Source organism: Dipodomys merriami, unplaced genomic scaffold (genome assembly GCF_024711535.1).
Source record: "Dipodomys merriami isolate MVZ:Mamm:240054 unplaced genomic scaffold, mDipMer1.0.p SCAF_129, whole genome shotgun sequence".
In the NCBI taxonomy this organism is placed as follows: domain Eukaryota; kingdom Metazoa; phylum Chordata; class Mammalia; order Rodentia; family Heteromyidae; genus Dipodomys; species Dipodomys merriami.
Window position 1 is genome coordinate 1,835,915 of NW_027202593.1, and position 6,254 is coordinate 1,842,168.

At 47.4% G+C, this 6,254-nt stretch overlaps 1 protein-coding gene across 1 annotated transcript in view; it reads right to left on the minus strand.

The window, feature by feature from the left end:
* LOC138824443 (CXADR-like membrane protein) overlaps positions 1–6,254 on the minus strand; it is a 74,192-nt gene that overhangs the window by 25,713 nt on the left and 42,225 nt on the right. The gene's annotated exons all lie outside the window — the stretch shown is intronic.

Consider the following 6,254-nt stretch of genomic DNA (forward strand, 5'->3'; position numbering starts at 1 on the left):
GACTCTTATCTTCAATTAACCACCAAAAGCTGGAAGTAGAGCTGTGGCTCAAGCGGTAGAACACTAGCTTTAAGCAAAAAAAGAAAAAAAAAAAAAAAGCTCAAGGACAGTGCCCAGGCCCTAAGTTCAAGGCCCAGGATAAGCACAAAAAACAAATAACACCAACAAAAAAGAACAGGCAAAGCAAGGATAAGGAATCAGTTGAAGAAATCTCAGGAGCCTTTGAATCTTTTTTTTTTTTTTGTCAGTTGTGGGGCCTGAACTCTGGGCCTGGGTGCTGTCCCTCAGCTCTTTAGCTCAAGGCTAGCGCTCCCCCACCTGATACACAGTGCCACTTCCTGCTTTTTCTGCTTACGTGGTGCTAAGGAATCGAACCCAGGGCCTCATGCATGCAAGGCAAGCACTCTACCACTGAGCCACCTTCTCAGCCTAGCCTTTCAATCTTAAAGTTCAGTCTTTGTTCTAGGCTAGCTGCTTACCTGAATCACAGAATACTGCAATACTCTAGTTGTGTGCAATTTAGAAGCTCCAACTGAGGCAGGCTCACAGAACATCATCTCTATTATGATCTTGGATTTAGGCCAATGTCCTATTAAAACTAGTCTGCTGGGATGTTATAGTGGTGCATGCCTGAAGTGCGAGCACCTGAAAGGCCAAATGAGGAGGAGGCCATAGCAGGAGGAACCCAACTTTGAGGCCAGCCTGGAAGACTTAGGGAGACCTTGTCTCAAAATTCCAAAACGACAACAACGAAGTCTGCTAAAATGCATCAAATTGTTCACATTCTTTTATTATTACTGAGTCTGAAATGACAACAAAACTGTTCTAAGATACCAACAGATCTGTTAGTGTCAATTTTTATTATTGTATATCATAAGATATTTAGGGATACTAATTGCTACATCATTTCCTTGAATCAACACCTTTTTCCCCATGCTTCCAATTCTATGTTCCACAAACTAACAGGACATCCCCAGCATAGTTAGCATTCAGAGAGGAGTGACTAGGAGTCCACATATGTTCAACAAATATAAGCAGTACTCCTCTTATGATATTAGGTACTGCCAGGGGTACAAGATGAGTGTTACTGTCTTTTTGAAAGGGACCAGGGTCTAATAAACAAAACAGACACCCACTAAATATGGTTTAAGGCAGCCTATGACCCATGTTTGTGAGAGTTCCAAAGTACTCTAGGAATTCAGAGGACAATCACTAGGTGATCAAGGTAGCAGCACAGAAAAGGCAAGTTACTCTGGGCCTTCAAGAATAGGTTGGAGCAGGGTGCTGGTGGCTCACGCCTGTAATCCTAGCTACTCAGGAGGCTGAGATCTGAGGATCATGGCTCAAAGCCAGCCTGGGCAGGAAAGACCGTGAGACTCCTATCTCCAATAAACCACCAGAAAACGGGAAGTGGCGCTGTAGCTCAAGTGGTAGAGCGCTTGCCTTGAGCTGAAGAGCTGAGGGACAGCGCCCAGGCCCAGAGTTCAAGCCCCAGGACCGACAAAAAAAAAAGAATAGGTTGGGAGCTGGGAAGGTGGCTCAGTGGTAGTATGCTTGCCTTGCATGCATGAGGCCCTGGGTTCGATTCCCCAGCACTACTTAAGCAGAAAAAGCCAGAAATGGCACTGTGGCTCCAGTGGTAGAACATTAGCCTTGAGCTGAAGAGCTGAGGGACAGTGCCCAGGCCCAGAGTTCAGGCCCCAAGACAGACAAAAAAAAAAAAAATAGGCTGGAATTTTAGCAGCTATCAGTGATAGGTGAAAATATGTCACAGACTGTGAACAGAAGCTTACTGACAAAGCAGTTACCAAGCTAACCTGAAAGCAGGCCAATTGGAGCATCACTATGGACCATTCATCAAGTTCTCAAAGTCCAGTGCCGGAAAGCAGCAAAGTCAATAATGTCACATACTTCAAAACTTTCTTACAGGCCAGGGGTTGACTGGAATAAAGTTTTGTTTTTATTCTCTAGTAATAATAATCAAAGCAAGGAGACTGATGTGGTCTATAAGGACCAAGCATTCAGAAACATAGCTCTTAGAATTGTGTTCTCAGCGTATGTGCATACATGTTCCATACATGTATTTACATTTACATATGCAGGAACATGTACATGCATACCCTTTTGTAGACACATCTGTGAACATGCTTGTGTCAGACCACAGATTAGACAATTTATGCCTCTGATTTGGAGACTCTGAGAAAACGAGATCTCACCCTAGCCTACTTCATTGACATATCTATTTTCAGCCTGTCTTGTCCTGCATGCTAAGACATTCTCTAAATCTAAATCTTTTATCACCTTCAGCAGAGATTTGAACAAAGAGAATAATTAAAATAGACAGTCATACTACTGAGTGAGCAATAGTCAATTATTAGAGATACATGACAATGAAAGCTTGTGATTAGGTCAATAATTGAAATTCATTAATAAATGAAAGCCTCAACTTAGTCTCTATCCTTTCTCCTCTACCTCCCTATCAAAGCTAATAACAAAGAGAAGGTTACTGTTTTGAACTTCGTCTCTTCTCCCTTTTTCTAGAGGGACAGAAGAGGTACAAAACAAAAATAATAGAAGGAGTTAGTTACATTTTGTACCCACAGGGAAATCACCTCTGATGACACAGACCTGCTGTACTGTAAATTTTATCCCCCTCACGTGGATAAATTACACATATACACTCCAGGGAGCTACTGGGATTTGAACTCCAGGCTTTGTGCTTGCTAGGCAGGAGCTCTTGTGGCTGGACCACACCTCCATTCCTTGGAAGTATTTCTTACTAACAGCTAACAATTTTTTCTTTAAAGGTAAAGTCCCCCAATGTAGCCAAGAACTCAAATTCATGGTCCTCCTTCCGGAATCTCTAAATTATGAGATTGCAGATATATGCCACCATGCCAGGTTAGCTAACAGGTTTTGAACAGTTAAAAGGCAACACATTACAGCTTGATTTCTATTCATTTGCTTTTCATTTTCACAACAATTCTCATTGTATAGATGGACATTAAAGTGCAAAGATTAATTTGTTCAAATCATAAAAAAAGAGTAAAGCCAAAATTCTAATCTGGCCACTTTAACTCAGAGATCTCTACCCTTGACAGTATATTGCACTGCCTGCCAGTATATGCTGTTAATGAAAAATTGATTGCTTTAGAATACCCTCAAAGCTTTTCATTGTCTTCTTTTCTACTCTGGGTCAAATATAGAGCTGTTCTAAATCTTTCTCTACTTACGATCTAATTTTTTTACATATATGTGAACTCACACACTTGCTATTATTTGCAATAGGCTTTTATTATGCTTTTTACATCAAGTATGTGAGCAAAACTATAATCAGATTTAGCTCATACTTTACAAGCAAAATCTGAGTTCCTTTTCTCCCAGAGACAGATAATGGCTATTAAGATCTGGACCCTGATCTGTATGTGACTTAATAATAGCATACAGATAAATGGACTAAATCTGATTTCCTCTTCTCACATTAAAGTAGCAAGAGTAGACCCAACATTGCAGTTTGGCTCCCCACATCAAGTGCATATTCTTGGAGAAAAAGTCAAGTCTCAGCAAAGAAGGGTTTATAATGCTAAGCTATTTCCCCTAACTTTATTTCCTTCCTATCACTTACCCACACCCAAATGACTCAAGTGGCTGTTGTAAGACCATTTGTTCCTTCATTTACTCATGTATTTATTCAAATGCTCTAACTATGAGTCTTGGGTTTGTCTCCCCAGGGACTGTCTTCCCAGTAATCTTTGCATTTTCATCAGCACTGCAAACCAGTTCTGGCTGCTGGCTGACAACCCTTCCTGCAGTCCTGGTGTACTTCATTCTAGAGGTGGAGGTGAAGGGAAGAGCTCGAAATCGTCCAAGTGCTCTGTTATACAAGATTAACAGTTCCCCAATTCAGTTAATTACTAGTATCTTGTAAAAAGGCTTACAATTTAGTAATGTAAGCATATGGTAAACAATCAAACAACAAAAATGTATCTAGTGAAAAGTGAATCTTTTTTTTTTTTTGGGTCCGGTCATGGGGCCTGAACTCTGGGCCTGGGCGCTGTCCCTCAGCTCTTCAGCTCAAGGCTAGCACTCTACCACTTGAGCCACAGCACCACTTCCGGCTTTTTTCTTTTTGCTTATGTGGTACTGAGGAATCGAACCCAGGGCCTTGAGCATGCAAGGCAAGTGCTCTACCACTGAGCCACCTTCCCAGCCCCTGAAAAGTGAATCTTTTACACCTGTTTCTAAATTCCTGCCCTGCAGGTTACTCTTGTTGTAAATTTATGTGTGTTCTGTGGCTCTACCACTGAGCGCACCCAGTCCTGGACCTTTGCAAATTTTAATCTAAGAACTCTAAAGAGAAAAGAGTGTAGGGATTTTTGTTATGTTTTAAAATTTTCTTTTTCTTCTTTTCCTTTCTTCTTTTCAACAGGTATCTTGTATTTAAGCTATTAGTAAAGGATTCGGATTGGGGAACATGAACCCGGGTTTTTGGAACACAGGAATGCTCAGAACCCGGCTATCAGCTCAGTGTAAATAAAGCCTGTTCTGCCTAGCACAGCACTTTCTCTGCCCTCATCTCTTTTGCTGTGTTTGCAGCTTGGAAACCCTAGTTCTAGAGACAGGCCTTCCTAGGAAAAATATTTGTTTAAATCTTTCATTTTCTCTGTGGTCTTTAAAGCCACTATGGTTTTAAGTCCTGAAATCAGCTTTTCTGGGCATGTTTGCTTCCAGCTCTGAACTCTACCAAACTCTAGTAGAGAGCTGGTGTTTCATGCATGAGACATTGCTACCTTTCAGGTGGCCGACACTATAAGCATGGACTTCCACGCTCAACCCATTACTCTTCTTCTTTTGTATTTGGAGTTGAGCGCAGTCTCCCCCGCTCCGTGGTAGTAGCCACTGATGAGGTCCAGGACACACTCCCTTGTACAGAATCCGCCTTACCACCCTGAACAAGTGTTGCAAATAGCTTTTCCTTTAGCAATAGCATTCTGAAGGCATTAGCTCATTCTTGGTGCGCGGGCCAAGGGCGCTCGTGGGTGTGCTCAAGTCTGCAGGCTGCCGGCCATGCGGCGGACCAGCTGCAGGGCGCCGAGGCAGCCAGGAACAGACGGACTGGTTTGGGCCTGGAAGGTTGCGTTTCCCTCATTCCTGCCTCCCCTCCCGCCCCGCCCGAAGGGGTCGACTGCAGCGCAGTACAGTTGCCCCCCAGAGTACATTATTTCTGTAGAATGTAACTCAGGGGCCAGGCCGAAGACTGCGGGGGATGCGGCGCACCCGACCTTGGAGAGGCGCAGGCTGGGCTCACAGCCGGGTGCTTACAGCCCCATGCTCACAGCCGGGTGCTCAGAGCCGAGTGCTCAGAGCCGGGTGCTCAGAGCCGAGTGCTCACAGCCGGGTGCTCAGAGCCGAGTGCTCACAGCCAAGTGCTCACAGCCGGGTGCTTACAGCCCCATGCTCACAGCCGGGAGCTCAGAGCCGAGTGCTCACAGCCAAGTGCTCAGAGCCGAGTGCTCACAGCCGGGAGCTCAGAGCCGAGTGCTCACAGCCGGGTGCTCAGAGCAGAGTGCTCACAGCCCCATGCTCACAGCCGGGTGCTCAGAGCCGAGTGCTCACAGCCAAGTGCTCAGAGCCGAGTGCTCACAGCCGGGAGCTCAGAGCCGAGTGCTCACAGCCCCATGCTCACTGCCAGGTGCTCAGAGCCAAGTGCTCACAGCCCCATGCTCACAGCCGGGTGCTCAGAGCCGAGTGCTCAGAGCCGGGAGCTCACAGCCAAGTGCTCAGATCCGGGTGCTCAGAGCTGAGTGCTCTGAGCGTTTCAGGGCTGAGGACTTGATCCTCGCCTTCCGGGGCGCAGGCCTAGAGAACAACCAGCTAGCGACCGATCTTAAAGGAACCTGACTTAGGGCCGGCCGGCTGCGTCTGGCTTTGGCTCCGTCAGACTGCTGCCCACCCGGGCCGGGCCGGGAGTCGGGGGTCCGGGGGGCCGTGTCGGGGTCCAGGCCGAGGTCCGGGGCGGGGTGCCGGGGGGCCGTGTCGGGGTCCGGGGCGGGTGGGGGTCCGGGTCCGGGGCGGGTGGGGGTCCGGGGCCGGGGCGGGTGGGGGTCCGGGGCCGGGGCGGGTGGGGGGCCGGGGCGGGTGGGGGTCCGGGGCGGGTGGGGGTCCGGGGCCGGGGCGGGTGGGGGTCCGGGGCCGGGGCGGGTGGGGGGCCGGGGCCGGGGCGGGTGGGGGCCGGGGGTCCGCCGCGCAGCCCA